This window comes from Trichosurus vulpecula, chromosome 7 (genome assembly GCF_011100635.1).
Source record: "Trichosurus vulpecula isolate mTriVul1 chromosome 7, mTriVul1.pri, whole genome shotgun sequence".
NCBI classification, from domain to species: Eukaryota; Metazoa; Chordata; class Mammalia; order Diprotodontia; family Phalangeridae; genus Trichosurus; species Trichosurus vulpecula.
The window spans coordinates 70,215,054-70,238,413 of NC_050579.1; positions in this window are offsets into that span (position 1 = coordinate 70,215,054).

Sequence of the window (23,360 nt, forward strand, 5' to 3'; positions counted from 1 at the left end):
GAGAGGACGGAATGTAGAGTAGAGGACAACCTATAAACAACTATGTACATACACGATATATGTAGGATCAATAGGAGTTAACTTCAGAGAGAAGGCTCCTGCAGTGGGAGGGCAGGAGAAGTCTCTTCCTGAAAGTAGAATTTGAGCTAAATTTTGAAGAAAGTCAGGAAAGCCAGGATGTGGATTCAAAGAGAGAGGTGAAGCGCTGAATGCTCATGAACAAAAAGGACACTTGTGTCAGTGAATTATAGAGCACAGGGTGATGACTAAAGTGTAAGAAGACTACAAAGCTAGAAAGGGGACAGATTTTAAAGGGCTTTAAAATCCAAACAGAGGATTTTATATTTGATCCTGCAGGTAATAGGGAGACATTGGAATTTATTGAGCAAAGGAATGAAATGGTCAGATCTGTGTTTTAGGAAGGTTGCTTTGACATCTTTGTGGAAGATAGGCTATAGCATGGAGAGACAAGAAAAGCTTTTCAGAAAAAAAAAGATTCAGGAAAATATTTGGCAAGTCTAAAGAATGCAGGCAAGAACTGGTGACATTTGCCTTGATTTCCCAACACCAAGACTAAAGTTATTGTTGATATCTTTTTGCTGGCACTCCTTCTACTATAGCAAAAATTCCTAAACTTTCTTAGAATCAATGCCCAACTTAATGTAGAAATCATTTTGAGGAAAACTCTGGATTATAAAGGAAAAAATAAAAATCAGTAATTGCTAGTTAAAATGAGTGGAGAGGGGAAAGCAAATTGTACTGAGTTCAAGGCACCTGGAACGTAATAACTAACATCATAGATGTAGAGCAAAAAGGGGCTTTTCTTTTAAAAGAATTTATCCCACTCAAAGTCCTCATTTACAAATGAGGAAACTAATGTGCAAATAGATTATATTACTGAAATAACTGGCAAGTGAATTTACTGACCAATGCCAATGACCTCTGAATAACAGTGAAGGACTGGATCAGAGAAATACAAATGTTTCCCTAATTAAAGAAATAGCTTACACTAGCTAAGGTTGATATAATGCTTTTGAGTTTGCAAAGTGCTTGACATTTTATCTCATCAGATGCATACAACTCTTTGAAGTTGTTTTTATGATTATTCCTATTTTACAGTCAAAGAAACTGAGCCTGACAGTGGGGAAATCATATGCCCAGGGTTCACAGAGCTAGCTTTCTCTAGGGTCTAGAGAAAAATTTGAATGACAGGCTTTCTAACAGCAACTCCAACACTATATTGCTGAGTTGGATGAGAAGAAAAACTTGCCTTTAAGTTTTCAATTCCTGATAAAACTCTAGAGTTTATTAATAATGTGGTTAATGAAGACCCAGAGAAGGCAATATCAAGGGGCTAGTATGACTTCATCAAGAACAGGTCCTAGCAAAGTGATCTTAGGTCATTAAACAGAGCTGGTAGATTAAAAAAGTAAGCTACAAATATAGTTAACTAGATTAAAAACAGTTCTGGACTGTCTCTTATGGCTTTTTTATGGAAAAGTGGAGATATATACTAGATGATGACAATATAACCAAACAGATTATGAAGAAATTGATTTGTTGAACCTAAAGAGTGGTCATTAGTGGTTAGATATCAACTTGGAAGCAGTAGAATTCCCCAGAGATCTGGGTTTGTCCCTATGCTGTCAAGACAATTTCACAAAAGACTTGGATAAATATATAGCTGGCATTCTTATCACATTTCCATTTGACATGAAGCTTAGATTTGGGGGTGGGGGAGGGGAGGAGCAGAAAAACAACTTGCACACTGAATAACAGAATCAGGTTTCAAAAAATATCTTGACAGGCACAAACGTTGAATTGAAGATAAGATGAATTTTAATAGAGATGACTTTAAAGCTTTAAAACCAGTTAAAAAAAAGAAAAAATAAATAAAAAAAAAACAACACAGGGAGGAGAGACAGAATTTCATCTAAAAATGATGCGGAAGTTTTAATAAACTGCAAGATTAATATGAGTCAACTTCATTATTTAGTAGCCAAAAAGCTAATCCAATCTTAGAGTCCATAAAGAATGCAGAGTAGTAGATAAAGAGCCAACCTCAGAGTCAAGAAGACCTGAGTTTGAGCCATACCCCAAATACATACTTGCTGTGTGACCTTGAGCAAGTCATTTTCAGTTTTCTAGGCAACTTAATTTTTTTTAAGGAATTGGGTTAAGTGAACTGCTCAGGGTCAGGCAGCTAGTAAGTATCTGAGGCCAGATTTGAATGTAGGTGCTCTTGACTCAAGGGCTAGTGTTCTATCCACTGTGCCACCTCACTGCCCCTCAGGCATCTCTTCAGGAATAAAACTAGCAGAACTCTTGTTGATTTGCATTGGTAGTAGGATTCTCTTACTCTTGAGTTACCTGGTTCCAGTTCCCTGATTCCATGATTCTAATTTCTTGTAATGATATCTAACTCCAGATTGTTTGAATGTGGAAAAAAGACATCTGGGTAATTGAAAGGTCTGATCAAGATATATCTTGATGGTTCAAGGTGGCCAGGAGGGATAGGGGCATCACTAACAAATGTGTGTGGGCTAATGGGATGATTGAGGTGTTGACAACATCCTAGGAGATGGAAAATGTTATTTTGATGTGCCTGCTTAGCTATGATTTGATTGACTAATGGGTGCTTATGTGAATATAAGGAAATCTTCCTTCCTTCTCCCTTTGTTTACGGTTATACCTACCTCATCTGCCCATTGTTTCTGTGATTTCTTTCAACAGTAGAAAAAAAAAACAACTGATTTCTAGCTATCACTCTATCATAGGAAATAAATCTAAACTGCAAATTCCCCAGGAAAATGTTAAGTATTGACCTAAATTCAGCAGTCTCATGCTGAAAACAAATTTGGTAGGAAGTAGGGTAACATGTGGAGGGAAGGTGAAAACGCACAGAGTATTTGGCTCCTAAAGTGAAGGGGGATGGTGAAAAACGAAGAAAAAATGAAGCTATGTACTCTGAATAGAAACTTCACAAATTTGCCTCTGACTGGCTCAGCTCTTCCTTCAATAGCATGAACAATCACTTGGGTAGCACTTAACCAAACCATCTGTCCACAAGTGGCCTATCCTACCAGATTTGAGAAGCAAAGCAGCCCCCAGGGCACTCTTAGTCAGTGTGGCCATGGATCTGGATTAGTAATATTGTGGCCATAAAATTACATATGGCATCTGGGGCCCAATAACTTTCTGGGTGATCCTGATATGCCAGATGGTTCCCTGTGAATCTCTACTGAATAAAATGCAGTTATTAAGAACTTATAGGAGGGATGGGAGTATAGATTTCTAGGATCTTCAGAGAATGAAACCAGTGCTATAGTGGAACATTTCCAGGAAAATGAACCAAGATTTGATAAAAAGCTATTAAATGTGGAATACTACTATTATACTTAGTAATGTATAACTCAAATTATCTCATGCTAATAAATTTAGACCAGAGCCCTATTTATTGTGGTTTCAATATATCTACCTACTCTCCTGACAACCCTACCTCAGATATTTTTGTCCACCCGCTCAGGACTGAGATCCCATTTTAACACCTTCTCAAGTGAAAATGAAGAGGGAAGTATGCCTAACTCCTTTCAAGGTGCCAGGTTTGGCACCACTGGGGCCCATCTATGGAATCTGAGATAGAAGTCCCAGAGACGAAGATGGCGGCTGGTAAGCACGGACTAGAGTGAGCTCCGTACCCGAGTCCCTCCAAAAACCTATAAAAATGGCTCTGAACCAATTCTAGAACGGCAGAACCCACAGAACAGCAGAGGGAAGCAGGGCTCCAGCCCAGGACAGCCCGGATGGTCTCTGGGTGAGCTCTATTCCACACGGAGCTGGGAGCTGGGAGCTGGGAGCTGGGAACGGAGTGGAGCAGAGCCCAGCCTGAGCGGCGTGGACGATCCAGACCGGAAGCCGGGCGGAGGGGGCCCTAGCGCCCTGAATATGTGAGCTGCGGCAGTTACCAGTCCCCCCTCGACCCACAAACACCAAAGACTGCGGAGAAGGTTAGTGGGAAAAGCTGCGGGAGTGGAAGGAGTTCGCGGTTCAGCTTCCAGCCCCGGGGGCAGCGGAGGTGGGGCAGCTACAGCTGTTGTTACTTCCGGCTCCAGGCCCACCTGGATCAGGTGGCAGATCAGAGCAGGAGCGCACAGCCTGCCGAAGATCTAAGCCCAGTCTGGACTGGGGGTCCTTGGGGAAGGAGGAGTGCGGCTCTGACAGAGCTGGCACCTCCCCCCCAAACGTAGAACATAGAACTCTGTAATCTACAAGCAGTCATACCCCACTGAAAAACTCAAGGGTCAAGTTAGTTGGTTGGGAATATGGCCAGGACGCGAAAACGCGCCCAGATTCAGTCTCAGACTTTGGATTCTTTCTTTGGTGACAAAGAAGACCAAAACATACAGCCTAAAGAAGACAACAAAGTCATAGAGCCTACAACCAAAGCCTCCAAGAAAAACATGAACTGGCCCCAGACCATAGAAGAACTCAAAAAGGAATTGGAAAAGCAAGTTAGAGAAGTAGAGGAAAAATTGGGAAGAGAAATAAGAAGGATGCGAGAAAACCATGAAAAACAAGTCAATGACTTGCTAAAGGAGACCCAAAAAAATACTGAAAAATACACTGAAGAAAACAACACCTTACAAAATAGACTAACTCAAATGGCAAAAGAGCTCCAAAAAACCAATGAGGAGAAGAATTCCTTGAAAGGCAGAATTAGCCAAATGGAAAAGGAGGTCAAAAAGACCACTGAAGAAAATACTACTTTAAAAATTAGATTGGAGCAAGTGGAAGCTAGTGACTTTATGAGAAATCAGGATATTATAAAACAGAACCAGAGGAATGAAAAAATGGAAGACAATGTGAAATATCTCCTTGGAAAAACCACTGACCTGGAAAATAGATCCAGGAGAGATAATTTAAAAATTATTGGACTACCTGAAAGCCATGATCAAAAAAATAGCCTAGATACCATCTTTCAGGAAATTATCAAGTAGAACTGCCCTGATATTCTAGAGCCACAGGGCAAAATAGAAATTGAAAGAATCCATCGATCGCCTCCTCAAATAGATCCCAAAAAGAAATCTCCTAGGAATATTGTTGCCAAATTCCAGAGCTCCCAGATCAAGGAGAAAATACTGCAAGCAGCCAGAAAGAAACAATTTGAATATTGTGGAAACCCAATCAGAATAATCCAAGATCTGGCAGCTTCTACATTAAGAGATCGAAGGGCTTGGAATGCGATATTCCGGAGGTCAATGGAGCTAGGATTAAAACCTAGAATCACCTACCCAGCAAAACTGAGTATCATGTTCCAAGGCAAAATATGGAGTTTCAATAAAATGGAGGACTTTCAAGCTTTCTCAGTGAAAAGACCAGAACTGAATAGAAAATTTGACTTTCAAACACAAGAATCAAGAGAAGCATGAAAAGGTAATCAAGAAACGGAAATTGCAAGGGACTTACTAAAGTTGAACTGTTTTGTTTACATTCCTACATGGAAAGATGATGAGTATGATTCATGAGACCTCAGTATTAGGGTAGTTGAAGGGAATATGCATATATATATGCATATATATATGTTTATGTATGTATTTAAGTGAATGTGTATGTATGCATGTATCTATGTGTATATGTATGTATGTGTATGTATGTGTATATATATATATATATATATATGTAAAAGAAAGAGAGCAGACACAGGGTGAGTTGAGGATGAAGGGAAGATAGCTAAAAGAAATAAAATGAAATTAAGGGATGAGAGAGTAACTTACTGAGAGAGGGAGATAGGGAGAGATAGAATGGGGTGGATTATCTCCCATAAAGGTGGCAAGAGGAAGCAGTTCTAGGAGAGGAGGGGAGTGGGCAGGTGAGGGGGGAATGAGTGAACCTTGCTCTCATCAGATTTGGCCTGAGGGGGAATACCATACATACTCAGTTGGGTATCTTACCCCACAGGAAAGAAGAGGGAGGAAGATAAAAAAAAAAAAATAAAAGGCAGGGGGATGATGGAGTGGAGGGCAGATGGGGGTGGAGGTAATCAAAACAAACACTTTGGAAAGGGGACAGGGTCAAGGAAGAAAATTCAATAAAGCGGGATGGGTTGGGAAGGTACAAAATGTAGTTAGCCTTTCACAACATGAATATTGTGGAAGGGTTATACATAATAATACATGTGTGGCCTAGGTTGAATTGCTCAACTTCTTAGGGAGGGTGGGTGGGAAGGGAAGAGGGAAGGGAATTTGGAACTCAAAGTTTTAAAATCAGATGTTCAAAAACAAAAAAAACTTTTTGTATGCAACTAAAAAATAAGATACACAGGCAATGGGGCGTAGAAATTTATCTTGCCCTACAAGAAAGGAAGGGAAAAGGGGATGAGAGGGGAGGGGGTGATAGAGGGGAGGGCTGACTGGGGAACAGGGCAACCAGAATATACGCTATCTTGGAGTGGGGGGGGAGGGCAGAAAATGGGGAGAAAATTTGTAATTCAAACTGTTGTGAAAATCAATGCTGAAAACCAAATATGTTAAATAAATAAATTGCATTAAAAAAAAAAAAAAGAAGTCCCAGAGACAGTCTAGATTCACCTGCCAAGAATCCCATCTTTCACTTCCCCCACAAGTGATCAACAAACTTGTGCTTAAAGAAGGATATAGGGTCACATCACACACCCTGAATTTTCCCATTCCCATCTACTTCCTCAATTATCTATGCATTCCCATTATCCATACATTCTACTTCCTCAAGAATGAATTCTGACATTCTTTTAGATGTCCATAACCTCTGATTATTCAGGCTATCTCAGTGCCTTATTCCTAGTAAACCTGTTCCTCACCCTCATTGAGAGTCTTAATCCCTCCACCTCTAAGTGAATTCTCTCATTTTGTTGTTCTTTCTCCCCCATAAAGACACTATCATCATCTAGCACAATTCTATACTGTCCTCTCCTACTGAATCTCTTGTCCACCCCCCTTTTTTTTTGCTGTTCATTGCTTTCCAAAGCCCAACCTTGAGTCACTCCCACAATCCCATGCTGCTGATCAGACCTAATGGAAATCATGCAACTGTACTTAATACGCACACTATAATTTAATTTCTTCAGCTTCAACTGGTACTTCAGGAGAGCAATCGGGTCATGGAATAGATAGGTCACTGGACTTAGAGTTCATAAGATGTGCATTTGTATACCGCCTCAAATATTTATTAGTTGTATGGCCCTGGGAAAATCCCTTAAATTTTCTGAAGCTCAGTTTCCTTATCTGTAAAATAAGGTGGTTGTACTTGATGGCCACTATAATATCTTCCCATTCCAAATCTATGATCCTAAGATACTCCTTTTATACCTACTTAATTGTTTCCATATCTTGTTTCTCACAGAGCTATTCCAAACTCAAGCCTCCCACATCTCCCTTTTCATCCGCTCTCATTTGAGACTTCACAAGTTACTTCAATGAAAGAATTAAAGCCATTATTTATAAGCTTCCTCTTATTTCCTTCTCTTCATCTTGTAATCCCTCTTACTTCATTGCCTAGTCTCCTTTCCTCATGGTTCCAGTAATGAGATGACCTCTTTCCTTACCAAAGTCAACTTCCCTACATATGTCATTGATCTCCTTCACTCTGATCTTCACTAGTTCTTTCTGTCTTCAACTATGCTCAAGTATGCTCAATCCTTTAAAAAAATTCTCTAGACCTTACAATGCCCTCAAGCTACCATCTTACATATTTCTTGATAAGCAAAAATTATCATCAACAACATCATTATCGTCATCATCTATCCTCATTGCCTCCATTTCCTCTCCTCTTACTTCCCAAACCATTATAAATTGTCATGTCAACTCATCATTCAACTTAAACACTCTCTATAAAGTAACCAGTGTTCTCTTTATGAGCCAAATGGACCCATTCATTGGCCTAGTTGGGACAAATCTGATATGTTTTTGTAAGTTCTAATTCTTCTAGAACTCTTTCCTGTGTTGGACACTATTGACAATCTATTTTACTATGGATAAAATGAAAAGTGAAACCATTCCCTGACCTCATGAAGCTCACATATTAATGACAGATACATATAAATAACCAAGTACACACAAAATGTAAATGGATAAGATGGAAGGGAATTTGGGAAGGCAGGGCATTAGCAGATGAGGGGAAGGAATGAGAAAGAGCTTCCTGAAGAAGATGGGATTTGAGCTGACACTTGAAGGAACCTAAGGTAACTAAGAAGTGAGCAAGGAAAGCATTCCAAACATGATGCTATCCAATGCAAAAGCATAGAGATGAAGTATGGAGTGTCTTTTACTGGGAAATATTACTTTCTCCTAATTTCTCCTAATAATTAAGCACTTCATCTCAGTCTCCGTTGCTGGCTCATCCTCTACATCATGTTCCCTCCCTATGGATGTTATCCATATCTCTGTCCTGGGCTCTCTTCTTTGATTTCTGTACACACACTTTTGGTTACTTATTCCATCAAACACCATGAGTTCAGTCCTTACCTCTATGAAGATGACTTACTATTCTGTTTACACTCAGTTCTTACCAGGTCTCCAGTCCTACATCTGTGAGTGACTATTTTTTTCAAAATTATGTCAGTTAACTAGCATTTATTAAGTACTTACTATGCAGCAGGCACTATACTTGGCACTACACATCCTGGAGACTTCTCAAATCAAGGTATCCAAAATTGAACTCATTAAAAGAAAACTTCTCAAAACTTCGCTATTTCTGTTGCAGGCACCCTACTTCTTCCAGTCTCAGACTTGTTAGCCTCACATATCCGATCAGATGCCAAATCTTTCTATCTACATAAAATTCCTTGAATCCAATCTCTTCTCTCAATCCACTGTCCATAAACAAGTATGTGTTATGTATCAGGCACTGTGGTAGTGATTTAGGGTATGAGTACAAAGAATGAAACAAACCTTACTCCCAGGGTGCTTACATTCTAATGGGGGAGAAAACAAGAAAAATAAAATACATATGGCACATATATTAAGTTAATCAATGAAAACCTATACAACAGTTAAATACAAGGTAGTTCAAGAAAGACGAAGCAGTTGGAACCAAAAAAATCTTTGTACAGGAGATGGAACCTGATATACATCTTAAAGGAAAAGGGGGGCTCTGTGAGGAAAAGGTAAATATAAAGTGAATTCCAGGCATGGGGGATGGCTAGTGCATAGGTGAGAGATGTAGGGTCATTTTTGAGGAACAAAGAGAAAATCAGTTTCCCTGGATCACAAAATGTGGGAGAGAGAGTAATATGCAATAAGACTAGAAAGATAAATTGGGGCCAGGTCCTGAAGGGTTTAAAAATCAAACAGAAGACTTTGGACAATATTCTAGATGCAACAGGAAGCCACAGAAGTTGATTGAGTAAGGGAATCACATAGTCCTATTTGTACTTAAGAAAAATTACTTTGTCAGGAGTATATAGAATGGACGTGGATAGGGAGAGAGCTGAAGCAGTTGAAGCAGTTAAGAGGCTGTTTCAATAATGTAGACAAGAGATGATGAAAAGTGGTATCAGTGTGAATGCAAAGAAGGGGTTATATATGTGAGGTGTCAAGAAGGTAGAAATAGCAAGATTTGGTAAGTGATTAGATATGTGGAATGAGGGAGGAAAAGTGAGAAGAGGAGAATGCAAAAATTATGATTCGGACCATAGTGGTCCCTTTGGCACAAATAGGAAAATTTGGGAGAGGAGAGGGTTTAGGGGGAAATATAATGGGTTCAGTTTTATATATAAAGGCACCAGCCTCTGTACAAATGGGCACCTCTTTGTCAGAAACTACCAGAAAGAAGAGGACGAGAGATGACATCAGGAATTTTAAAATGAGAATAATGGGTGAAGAGGGAACTCACATCTAATACATTCAATTTTTTTAAGGAAAATAAAAAGTAAAGAGAGAGTAGGCAGAGAAGGACATGTGGGAGGCCTGAGGAGGGAAAGTATTCTTTGGAATAGCTTCTGTGGAGAGTGGATAGGAAATCAATTAGGTAAGAATACAAGGGTTGCCTTCCTACAGTGAAAGCTCAATTGAATTGAGTAGCATCAATTTGTAATGTACTCAGTCAACAGGATTGTTGGACTTCTTCTAGCTTATTTAAACTCAAAACGTTTTTCCTAGAAGATCGCAACAGCCTCCTAATTAATCCTCCTGCCTCGAGTTTCTCTCCATTTCAGTATCCTACATACCACTAAAAAATGATTTCTCTTTAGCACAGTTTTGACAACATCTCTTCTCTACACAATAAATTCCATCGAACTCTGTTGTCTCTAGGATAGAATATAAATTCCTGTTTAGTTTTTAAAGGGCTTCACAACTTTGTCCTAATTTCTCTTTCCTGCCTCATTATCAGTTCCTCCTCCTCCCTCATTCTACAATCTAACCCATAAGGCATCATTCTCTTTGTTCTTCACAAATGACATTCCATCTCTCTTCTCTATGCTGTTGCACTGGTTGTACTCCACACATAATATACTCTCTCTCTCTCCTGTAGCATTCTTTTTTTTTAAAGACACAGTACAAGGGAGAAGATTCTAGGAAGATGGTGGAGTTAAATGGGGAACGCTGGACTGTCCTAAATTCTCCCACAAACATAATAAAAATCTTGCCTTGAAGGCAATTTTAAGCAACAGAAATAATTAAAAGTCAGGGTAAAGCAGCTGTCCTCTTAAGACATCTTGGGATAACCTTGAGAAAACCTGAGAGAGTTGGAGGACTGGCCCAATTGAAATGCAAACACCTCAAGGCCGATCTGCTAAATCAACAAACAACGAGCCCTGTGGACACGGAACAAAAACTTTCACCTTACCGACAGTATAGGGGTTAGACAGCGGAGCAGAGGAAGATTGAGGGACCCTTTGCAGTCACTGGATGCCAGACACAGGTGTGTTGATCAATTGCAGTCTCAAGCTGCAGCTGTGTGTGAGAAGGCGCAAGTACATGCTTAGTGAGTGCAGTAGCCGAGGGGTGGGTACGCTGCTGGCTGTGGGCACTCACAGAGGAGCAGAATTCCTGGTTTTGGTGCCAGGGCAGAGGGGTGAGCTGAATTTCCCAGCCACAGGAGGTATCACAGCAAGCAAGAGTGTTTGCAAAGACTGTGTAGCTAGGGGCCCTAGCCTTGGATCTGGGGTTGAGAGGCATGCCCGAGGTCGGGCAGAGTTTAGGAAAAAAGGTAATGTAAACCTTGATGCCTGAGGCATCATACTTGGGATTAGAATTTGACTATAATAATAAGGTGCTAAAATTAATAATAATAACAATAAGTAAGCAAAAGAAAAAATACCCAACCATAGATAAGTAATATGTGAACAGAGAAGATCTGGGTTCATACTCAGAAGAAGATAGTGAAGCTAAAAAGAAAAAAAACACTCTTACTTCAAGGGAAAATGTCAAATGGTCACAAGCCCCAAAAGAGTTCTTGGAAGAGCTTAAAAAGGACTTTAAAAATCAAATGAGAGCGGTTGAGAAAAATTAGGAAAAAATAAGAGCAACCAAAGAAAACTGTGAAAAGAAAGTCAACCAATTGGAAAAAGAGATCCAAAAAATTAAGGAAGAAAAAAGTTCCTTAAAAACTAGAATTGGGCAAGGGAAAGACAATGATGTTATGAGACAACAAGAAATAATAAAACAAAATAAAAAGAATGGAAAAAAATTTTTAGAGGTGAAACATCTCCTTAGAAAAACAACTGATCTGGAGAACAGATAAAAGAAATACAATATAAGAATTGCTGGACTACCTGAAAGCTATGATTCAAACAAGTCTAGATTGATATTATAAGAAATTATTAAAGAAAATTAGAAAAAGAGGGTAAAATTGAAATAGAAAAAAATCCATCACCTCCTGAAAGAGATCTCAAGATGAAAACTTACAGGAATATCATAGCTAAGTTCCAAAACTCCTACATTAAGGAGAAAATACTACAAGTAACAAGAAAAAAATGAATACTATAGAGCTATAGTCAAAATAACACAACATTGAACAACTTCCACATTAAAAGACCTAAGGGCTTGGAACATTATATTTCATATAGCAAAAGAGCTGGGCTTGCAACCAAGAATAACTTACCTAGATAAGCTGAGTATCATCCTGAATGGAAAAAAAATGGCTATTTCATGAATTGAAAGACTTTCAGGTATTCATAGTAAAAAGATCAGAACTCAATGGAAAATTTGAAAAAAAAAAGATCAAGGAGAAACGTAAGGTAAACATTAAAGACCAATTGCAAGGGACTCTAGGTCAAACTGTTGGCTTTTTATATGACAAAGTGTTATCTGTACTCTCTAGATTGTTATCATTACTTGGGTAGTTTGAAAGATCATGCATTGATAAGCTTGGGGTTAAGTTGAGTATGATAGTATGATTCTAAAAAAAATAAAATTAGGTAGGGAGAAGGAATATGGAGCAATCCAAATGAGGGGGTGGGGTGGGGGAGGGAATAAGGGAGGGAATCTTAAAAGGGTGGGTAGATTAAGGAGCAAGAGGGCAAGGTGGTAAAAGTAAATTAGACTCCTGAAGAGGGATAGGGTGAATAGGGTGAGAAGGATAAACAGTGAGGAAAAATAAGATGGACAGAAATACACAGCTAGTAATTATAACTTTGAATGTGAAACAGATGAACTCACCTATAAAATAGGAACCATAGAATGGATCAAAAATCAGAATCCGACAATATGTTGTTTAAAAGAAACACAATTAAAAATGACAGATATACACAGATTTAAAAGGCTGATGTAGACCTTGTTATGCTTCAGATGGTGTAAAAAAGGCAGGAAAAGCAATCATGATCACAGATCAAATTTAAGCTAAAGTAGAATTAAAAGAGATAAACAGTGAAATTATATCATGTGTCACCAACACTGTTCAATATTGTTTTTAAAATGCTCACAATAGATTGGGCAATGCAGGCCTGGAGGAGGGGACATTGGTAGAGAAAGAAGTTGGTTGGGGGGCAGAGAGTGAAGCAAATCCTTTCTGGAGAGGCAGAGATATCAGAGAGAGACACCTACCTACCTGATCTAGGGAGGCAATGAGATAAATTCAAGCTTTATCAAGTCTTTCTATAGTTAGACCATTTCCTTGTCTCAGAAAATCACTGTACTGACTCCTTGAGGGAACTGAATTTGGAACTAGGAATTATTCCTGTGACATCAGAGAGAAGCAGAACTTTATGAGGTCACTCTTTTTGAGTAGTTAAAGGGCCTGGAATCATCAGTGAGGCACTCCTTGGGATTCTCATAGCCCTGGACTTGAGTCTCCTAGTTCGAAGAGGTCATCTAAGCCAGCTCGTTTCTGGACAAGAATTCCTTCTCCAATATTTCCAACAATTTAGCATCTGGAATCACCTGTCTGGGCTTTGATACTCAAGGCAGACCACCTACCTCCGGCATATCTACTCCAATTCATGAAGTCCTCTCTAAGTTGAGATCTAGTGAGAAACTAAAAGTGATTTCTTCTACCTGACAACAGAAAAAAAGAAGGAACTACAGACAATAGAAAACAGGGGCCTGGAAATAAAACTAGGGTCTACATCTCCCAGTCTAACCAAGGGGTTCATGTAGACTGTAGCCCACAAAAGTACTTTTTCCTTTGCAAAATCCCAGGGGTGGAGAATTTGGAACTGCCAGGGTACTGAGGTTTCAGCTCTAAACCTCAAAAATCCAAAGAGGCCTAAACCCAGGATGTTTAAAGTCTGTGCAAGAACCCAGGGAATTGAAGATAAGAGGGGGCCTGGGCCTGGTTGGTTATGCCACCAGGGGTCATAGCCTGGGCCTAGTACAAAGCTTCAATTCAGAACCTAAATCTGGAGAGGTAAATACATTAAAGATGAAAACATCAACCAGTATCAAATCTGGAGATCCTCCAAAAAAAAGAAGGCAATTCCATAACAACTCTAAACATAGATTCAAAGGAAAAATAGATTTTCCACAAGGACTACATGAATTCCTAGAAGAAATGAAGGAAGAGATAAAAAATGAAATAAAAGACCTAGAGGAAAGAATTGGAAGTAGAATAGATAATTTAGAAGAGAAATTGGTAGGCCTTATGCAAGAAGTGGAATCCTTGAAAACAAGAATAGATCAAACAGAAATCAATGCTCCATAAGACAGCAAGAAATATTAGAACAAAGTGGAAAGATTGAAAAACTCGAGGAAGAAAATGTAAAATATCTGGTAACAAAAACACCTGACTTGGAAAACTGGTCAAGAAGAGATAACATAAAAATTATTGGGCTCCCTGAAAACATTGATATAGTAAAAAGCTTGGATAGTATATTTCAAGAAATCATAAAAGAGAATTGCCCAGGTTTATTAGAACCAGGAGGCAGAATAAATATAGAAAGAATCCATAGATCACCTCCTCTTATAAATCCCCAAATAAAAACTCCCAGGAATGTCTTAGTCAAAATTCAGAACTCCCATGTCAAAGAGAAAATATTACAGGAATCCAGAATGAAGCCATTCAAGTACCAAGGAATTACAGTCAGGATCACACAAGACCTAGCAGCTTCAACTATAAGTGAGAGGAAATCTTGGAATTCAATTTTTAGAAAGGCAAAAGAGATGGGCTTACATCCAAGAATAAGCTACCCTGCAAAACTTGGTATAATCTTATATGGGAAAAAATTGACTTTTAACACAATAGAAGATTTTGAAGAATTTTTGATGGAAAGACCTGAGCTGAGTAAGAAGTTTGGAATACAAACACATGAGTTCAGAGAAATCTAGAAAGGAAATGAGAGGTGATTTCATGGAATCCTGGGTAGTATGGCCTGATGCAAAGTGAAATAAGCATAATCAAAAGAATTTAAAGTGGTACAACAACAATGCAAAGAGAAACAACTTTTGAAACGAGCAACTCTCCAGAAAGACCTGAAAATAATCCTTCAGACAAAAGATGACACAAGATGGAAAAAGCATACATTTTAAGACATTGTCACTTGGTGGATTTAATTGTTACAACTTTCTACCCTGTTCCACCCCACCCCACCCCTCCTTTTTGTGTTCTTTTTTTTAAATTAAGATTTATTATTTTTAGTTTACAACACTCAGCTCCACATAATTTTGAGTTCCAGATTTTCTTCTCCCCCTCCCCCTCTCCAGGACCGCATGGAATCTGATATATCTTCTAAATATAACTTCACGTTAAACTCATTTACATAATAGTCAAGTTGTAAAGAAAAATTGTGACCAATATGATGAATCATGAGAAAGAAGAAACAACCCCCCCCCAAAAAAAAAACCAAAAGAGGAAAAAAAAAAAGGAGAGCAAATAGTTTCCCTCAATCTGTATTCAGACCCCATAGTTCTTTTTCTAGATGTAGATAGCTCTCTCCATTGTGAGTCATTTGGAGTTGTCTTTGTACCTTGTGTTGCTGAGAAGAGCCAGGTCTATCAAGGTTAGTCATCACAGAATCAATATATCTGTGGTTGTGTGCAGTGTTCTCCTAGTTCTATTCCTCTCAGCATTTTATTATGTAGGTTTTTCCAAGTTGTTATGAAGTCCATATCTTCCCCTATTTCTTGGGGCACAATAGCATTCCATAACATTTATATACATCAACTTGTTTAGCCATTTTGCAATTGAAGGGCATCCCCTTCATTTGCAATTCTTTAATACCACAAAAAGAGCTGCTATAAGTATTTTTGTACATACAGGTCCCTTTTCCCCTTGTGTGCCCTAGAAGTGGTGTTCCCCGGGTCAAAGGGAATGCACATTTTTATAGCCCTTTGGGCATAGTTCCGGATTCCTCTCCAGAATGGTTGGATCCATCAGTTCACAACTCCACCAACAATGTAACAGTGCCTTTTTGTGTTTTTAATTGGGAGGAAGAAAGGGAGGTTAATGAAAGGCAGTGGGAGTTAGTGATGTGATAATAGTAAAAATGATGTTTTAAAGGGCCATTGTAATATGTGTAAATTCACACGAGGGAAATTCAGCTAAGATGACAAGCAGAACTGTTCTGAAATGAAAGTATAGAATTATATTTAAAGCAAATGGTATGATGCAGAATTCAGTTTCATATACAGTTCTATTTTCATGTTTTTATGTATAGAAATTTCTCTTTGGTGTTGAAACAGTAATAAATAAAAACAATTCTAATTCAAAAAATGCTCACAATAGCAATATGAGAAGAAAAAAATTTGAAGGAATCAGAATGAAAAAGTAATAAATTATTTCTTTTTTGAACATAATATGATAATATATTTGGAAAATTCTAAAGATTCAACTAAAAAGTTAATTGAAATAATTGATAATTTTAGCAACATAGAAGGATATAAAAGAAAACCACATAAATAATTACCATTTTTCTATTTCACTGACAGAACCCTGCAAGAAGAGATAATAAGAGATATCCCATCCAGAATAACTGTAGATGGTATAAAATATCTGAAGTATATTTACCTGCCTAAACAGACCTAGGAACTACATGAATATAATTATAAGACATACTTTGTAAAATAGTCAGATTTAAACAACTGGAGAAATATTAATCGTTAATGGGTAGGCAAATCCAATATAACAAAAACGACAATTTTATCTATTTAGTCAATGCCATTTCAATTAAATTACCAAAAATATATTTTCATGAGTTAGAAAAAAAATCCCATTGGAAGAACAAAAAGTAAAAAAATTTCTGGTTTCTTGTGGGAGGGTAGGATAGGGTGAGGCAATAGAGGTTAAGTGACTTGACCTAGATCAGTGAACCCCTGTACCCCTTAGCTGCCCTCAAAGTTAAGAATTTCAAAGAAATTAATGGGGAAAATGTAAAGGGAAGGGATTTAGCAGTGCCAGATTTTAAACTATATTATAAGATAGTAATTATCAAAACCTTCTGGTACTGGCTAAGAAATAGAAATGTAGATCAGCAGAACAGCATAGACACACTAAACAGTAGTAAATGATTATAGTAACCTTGTGTTTGACAAATGTAAATATTTAAGTTTTGGGGATAAGAATTTATTACTTGCTAAAAATTGTTGGGAAAGCTAGAAAATAGTCTGGCAGAAACTAGGTGTAGACCAATATCTTAAACCATTTACCAAGACTGGGTAAAAAGTGATATATTATCTAGATATAAATCACAAGAAAATTAGAAGAATATGGAACATAGTACCTATCAGACTTATGGATAGAATAACAATCTATGAATAAACAAAAGATAGTGGAAATTGTGAGGTGTAAAATGGATGATTTTGATTACATTCAATTTAAAAGGTTTTGCACAAATAGAACCAATGTTGGTTGTTGTCCTTCTCAAAGAAGACCAAAATGACATCACTATGCTATAGTCAAGTTACAGTGTGATCTGGCTGATCAAACCAATATGAGCTCAGAATGTTCTGCCACAGATCAAGCACAGATAATGCTTGTGAACATTTGGGGTGAATTCTTTAAATGTGTGCATTTCATGTTTCTTTTGAGCTACTTCAATTCTGCTTTGTTCATAGAGCACAGCCCCTTGTTTGATGTGGGTATATGATATTGGGCAGTCCTTTTGCCAGCATCTCCCATGTCACCCAATCTTCCAAAGTTCTTCAGAGAGACCTTGAGAGTGTCCTTTTATCATTTCTTCTGAACACTTCTCTTGCGTGAGTTCTCTGTAAAATGATCTTCCAAACATGTGTACATTTGGCATTTGAACTTAAAAACCAATAGCCAAGATTTGTAGGAAAGCAGAAAATTAGGAAAAAAAATTATAGACAGTCTCTCAGAAAAAAATTTCATTTCTCAAATATGCAAAGAACTTTGTAAAATTTGTAATGAGTCATTCACCAATTGCTAAATGGTCAAAGAATATGAACAGGCAGTTTTTTGATGCAGAAATCAAAACTACATATATTCACATGAAAAAAATGCTCTAAACCATTATTGGTTAGAGAAATGCAAATTAAAATAACTGAGATATCATCTTACACCTACCAGATTGGCTAAAATGATAGATGTCCTTCAATTGGGGAATGGCTAAACAAGCTGTGGCATATGATTGTGATGGAATACTACTGAGTGATAAGAAGTGATGAGATGGTTAATTTTAGAAAAACATGGAAAGGTTTGCATGAATAATGAAAAGTGAAGTGAGCAGTACCAAGAAAACATCGCACATGGTAACAGAAATATTGTCCTAAGAACAATTTTGAATGACTAATTCATCTTTAGTATCATAAACACTCCAACCAATTATAAAGGTCTTGCAGTGGAAGATGATATACACCTGCACAAAAAGAACTGATAAATGTGTATAGTATGGTTATATTATTAGATAGAAAAAAAATAAATTTCTTGTAACACAAATTTATAGTCAAGCAAAGCAAATTACCTCAATGATTGCATATCATATGTGTATGCATATATGCCTACAAGCATATATCTATATTTATACATATACACTTGTGAGTGTTTTATGTTACCCCTAAGTCCATTGCCTCTCTGTCATAGCATGTTTCGTTATTGGTCCCTTAGAATCATGAATGGTCATTAAATTGATCATACTTCACATAACTTTCAAAGATGTTTATTTTTACCGTGTTGTTGTTGATTAAATTGTCCTACTGGTTCTCCTCATTCCATCCTCATTTTATAAAAGTTCTCTGAATTTTTCATTCTTTTATAACACTGACATTCTAGTATAATTTTTTCTCCTGGTGCTACTCACATCACTTTGTATCAGTTCATATAATTCATTCCATGTCTTTTTGAAATCATCTATTTCCACATTTCTTATGGCACAATATTATTCCATCACATCCATATACAACAACTTAGTCAGCCATTTATTTTTTGATGAGAACCCCCTTAGTTTCTGGGTTTTATTTTGTTTTGATTTTGTTTGCCACCATAAAATTATAGCTGTTTTGTTTTGTACATTCTGTACATGAAAGGCCCTTTCCCTCTCTTTTTTTTTTACATTTGGGTATACCTCAAGAAAAGGTGCAGCTGTGTCTGTGAGAAGGCATAGTTTATCATTTTTCATTTATAATTCCAAATTCCCTTTCAGAATAGTTCTATGAATTTGGAGGTCCACCAAGAGTGCATAAATATTCTTGTTTTCCCATAGCCCCTCCAATTATTTTCCATTTTTATCTTCCTTGCCACTCTGGTTTATGGAAGGTGAGATCTTACAATTGCTTTAGTGTGTATTTCTATAATTAGTAGTAATTTGAGTATTTTTATGTAGCTATGGATAGCCAAGGTTTCTTTCATTGAGAATTGTCTACCCATGTCTTTAGACCATATATCAATTAGGTGATCTTTTTTTCTTATAGATTTGAATTTTTTCCATATGTTGGAAAGGAGATTGTTATCAGAGAAACTTAATATAAAGATTTCCCCTTCCCCCAGTTAACTGTTGTTTATTTAATCTTAATTTTATGAGATTTCTTTGTTCAAAACTTTTAAAAATTTTATTTAATCAAATTAATTCATTTAATGTTTGGTAACTCTCTCTATTCCTTGTCTGATCATAAAATTTTCTCCTATCCATAAATCTAATAGATATCTTCCCCAAATTTCCCTCATTGATTTAGGATGTGATTTTTATATTTAGGTCCCCTTTGGAGCTTTATATAAGGTAGGAGATGTTGGTCTAAATCTAATTTCTTCAAGATAACTATCTAATTTTCCAAGACAAACATTTCAAATATGAAAAATACTCACCAACTCCCTCATCCCAGTAGCTCAGATTACTTTAAGAAACCTCCTAAAAAAAGAACAGCATCAGGAATGGCATTGCCAAAATCCAGAGCTTCCAGACAAACAAAATGATATAAGTATACTTCAAACAGCCAGAAAGAATTTGGATATTGTAGAACCACAAGCACTGTGACAAAAGATTTAGTAGTTATCACTTTAATGTAGTTGCAAAATGTGATTTTCTAAAAAATAAAGGTCAAGAACCAAAAATAATAGAATAATGTTAATAGAAAAAAATAACAAAAAATAAAAATAATAGAACCAGAAAAATTGAGTAGGTTTTTTTTCCTACAAAAAATGAAACTTCAATGAAAAAGAGGATTTTCAAATATCATGAGTTAAATTTAACAAAAGGGTAAACCAAGGCAATTCTTAAAGCAATGTATAACTTATAAACAGGGGCATGCAACCTGATGATAGAGGGGTTAGTGAGCTGCCTGCATTTATTCTGAAGACCCAGAATAAGGGCCAACAGGGCCTTTTAAACATATGGGGTGTCTTCCTTCTGATTGGCCTGACACCACATCATTGGCACCTCCCCTGGCAAAAGCAAGGCTATCCCAGGTGGTAGACATTTTAGTAGGGAGGTATGTTAAGCATTCTCAACCCCTCTCTATTATTTAATTTGGGGGGAGGTGAGAAGCTAAATACTCAGGTGATAGGATTAGTCTGTAGCTATAGAAAATGGGTTGGCCTTCAGATGTAGCTGATTATACCCCCTCTGACACTTAAGGTATTCTAGTTGCTTTATGACACCCAGCTGAAACAAAAGACATCTCAATAAGGTTCCTCCTGGTTTGGTCTCCCCCAAGTCATCCTAACTTTAATTACAAAGTGAGGACAAGAGATTTTTCCCCTGGAGAGGGCCTAGCTCTAGCTGGTTAAAGAGCAGATGTTTTGGGGGCTGGGAATGACCACATTACTCAATCATACCATTCAAAAACTGCCTCTTTCAGATGTGGGATCTGATAAAATGAGGAAAAGGATGCACAGATTACTATTGGTTATTAAATATTACAGTATAGTATTAATTTTCCTCTCAAATATTCCTAATTTAAAAAAAACTGGAGTTGAAAAGGAACTTGGAAATATAAATACTTTGGACAAGAGAAAAATTTTAAAAAGGTAAATACAAATGAATAATCAGAAGGGATTTTATAAGGATGAACTTTTCACATTCACATTGGAGGGGGTATTAAAAAGGTTCTTTTATAATCCTAATGTCACAAGAGGTCATAGAGATAGTCAATTGAGACAGAAGACCTACAGATTGTTTTGTTAAGTTTTTAAGATATTGTAACAAAAAAGAAAAAGAGGGAAAATTTGTTAAGGGAAAAAGTAAAAAAAAGATGGAGGAATTTAATAAGATACATAAGTAGGTTATGGAAGTAGAACCATTAGTTCCATTCTTTCTTAATGTACTAGGAAGAGGAAGTAATGAATGGTAGCAGAGGAATAAGAAGGGAAAGTGACCTGTAGTTTAATGCAAAGAAGTAGCAATTTACTAAAATGTACGTTCAGTCAAGTCTAATTTTTAGGAAATGTAATTAACTTAGAGACCAGGTGGCACATTAGAATTGAACTTTACTAATTGGACCACTGATATTCAGAGAGATTTGAGATTCAAGAAACTTCCTCTAGTATGAAGTTGTTCTTAGAAAGTAGTACATATAGTAAGAGAAATGAACCTATGTACACATTGTCCTACCCTAAAAACGTTATGATTCACAATAGATTGTCACTGCAGTGTCTCAGAAGCTTGCATAGTTACATGAGCATCAGGGGTAGTGGAAAAACAGTAGAATTGCAGTCAAGGGACCTGGATTCAAAACTCATTCCTGCTAGTAATGAGTTTGATGAACTTGGGCAAGCTACTTAACTTCTTTTGGTTTGAGCTTTCTAATTAGTAAGATGAGGAAGTTAGATTAGACTATCTCTATGGTCCTTACCGGCACTAAAATATAGGATCATGCTAAATAAATAATTAAGTATTGTCTCACAAGTAATTAAAGTGGATAGTCATCTTCCTGGCAAAATTGAAGTGTTGTTAAGATTTCCAGCCTAATCAATAGCTTGCTCCATTTCATCATAAGAGTCCATTTCTGTGGGTCTTGAAAAGTATTGTGTTATCTATGAGGATACTAATAAAATTGAAGTATTCTGGTATGGGTGGCAGTTTAACTTAACTCATCATAGAACACCTTAGCTGGAATATGTATGTACATTCTAGCACATATGTAAATAGTAACATGGTGTATATGGGGTATTCAGGGAGGTATGGCCCTCTGGTATGAGAGCTTGCTGAGCCCTTTTCAGGGCTGCTCATCTACCTTCATGTCTATCCAACTCTCCAACTCTCACCCATAGCTCCAAGAAGCTAGAGCATGCACAACAGCCACACCATGGTAAAACCATCTTGGCAAGTAGACTAAACAAGGTTAAGGGTAACCCATAGGCCTAAAACCTGTTGTTGAGTTAAGGGGATGTCTATCCCAAGCATACGAAGACTTCTTCTAGCACAATGGCCAGATGAAAACAATTTTTTTCAACAGTCGTGAAGAGGACTGAAGCAAGTACTATGGAGCACTTAGAGCTTGGTGAGAAATAGAAGACACTAAGTCATCCACTATCCCATATCATTGCCAGTCATCTTGACTGCCACTGGACTTTAATGATTCTGGAAGAAAGAGTCAGGCTGATGACTTATTTGAATCCAATTCACACGAGTCAAGTCATCACTCTGTGATGTCATTGGTTCTCTTTGAAATGAAGCACATGATGATGATGATGATAATTAGAGCTAATATTTATATAGCACCTATGTGCCAGGCACTGTGCTAAGTTTATAAATATTATCTCAGTGGATCCTCACAACAAGCATAGAAAATAGGTAATAATATCATCTCCATCTTACAGATGAGGAAACTGAGGCAAGTCGAGGTTAAGCAAACTTCCCACAATCATATAAATAGAGGCTGGATTGGAACTCAAACCTTCCTGACTCCAGGCCCAGTGCTCTATCCAGTGTTCCACCTAGCTGCCCCTAACATATGCACATGATTCATGTGTGATTGTAATGTACAAGAAATGACACAAGCAGGTACTAAATAAACATCAAGCATATACTAGTTTAATGTGCAAATAGTATTTGTGGCTTCTATATCATAGATTGTGTAGAGAACTCATTGGAATTGGTGTCTGAGTGTGTTCGTAGGTGTGAGTGGAACAGGACAGGTGAACATCTGTAATATTTTTTCTACTTTTAAACAATGCCTAGATGACAAAATAGCTGAATAAAGAGTAGAAATGCAAACGGTCAACTATGTTTTCAAATATGTTAATGCTTGACATGTTTTCACAGTTGTGATAGACCAGGGTTCTCCTGAGGCTCCTAGTTCTGCCTCCTCCTTCCCATAAATACATGTGGATTAGATTGTTTGTTTTACAAACACCTAGTGAAGCTCCCCCAACACTGGACTGTCTTAAGGTGCTAAGGTTCAAGCTTTCTGATGGCCTCAGGTCATATTGATGTGGCTTCCTTTTCACTTTAGGGCATAAAAAGGATCACTCAATTGTAGTCTGGGTTCCTCAGCTGTCCCAAGGCCCAAGGAGTCACAATACCCTCTCCTATTGAACAGACTCCTTGCCAAATGGAG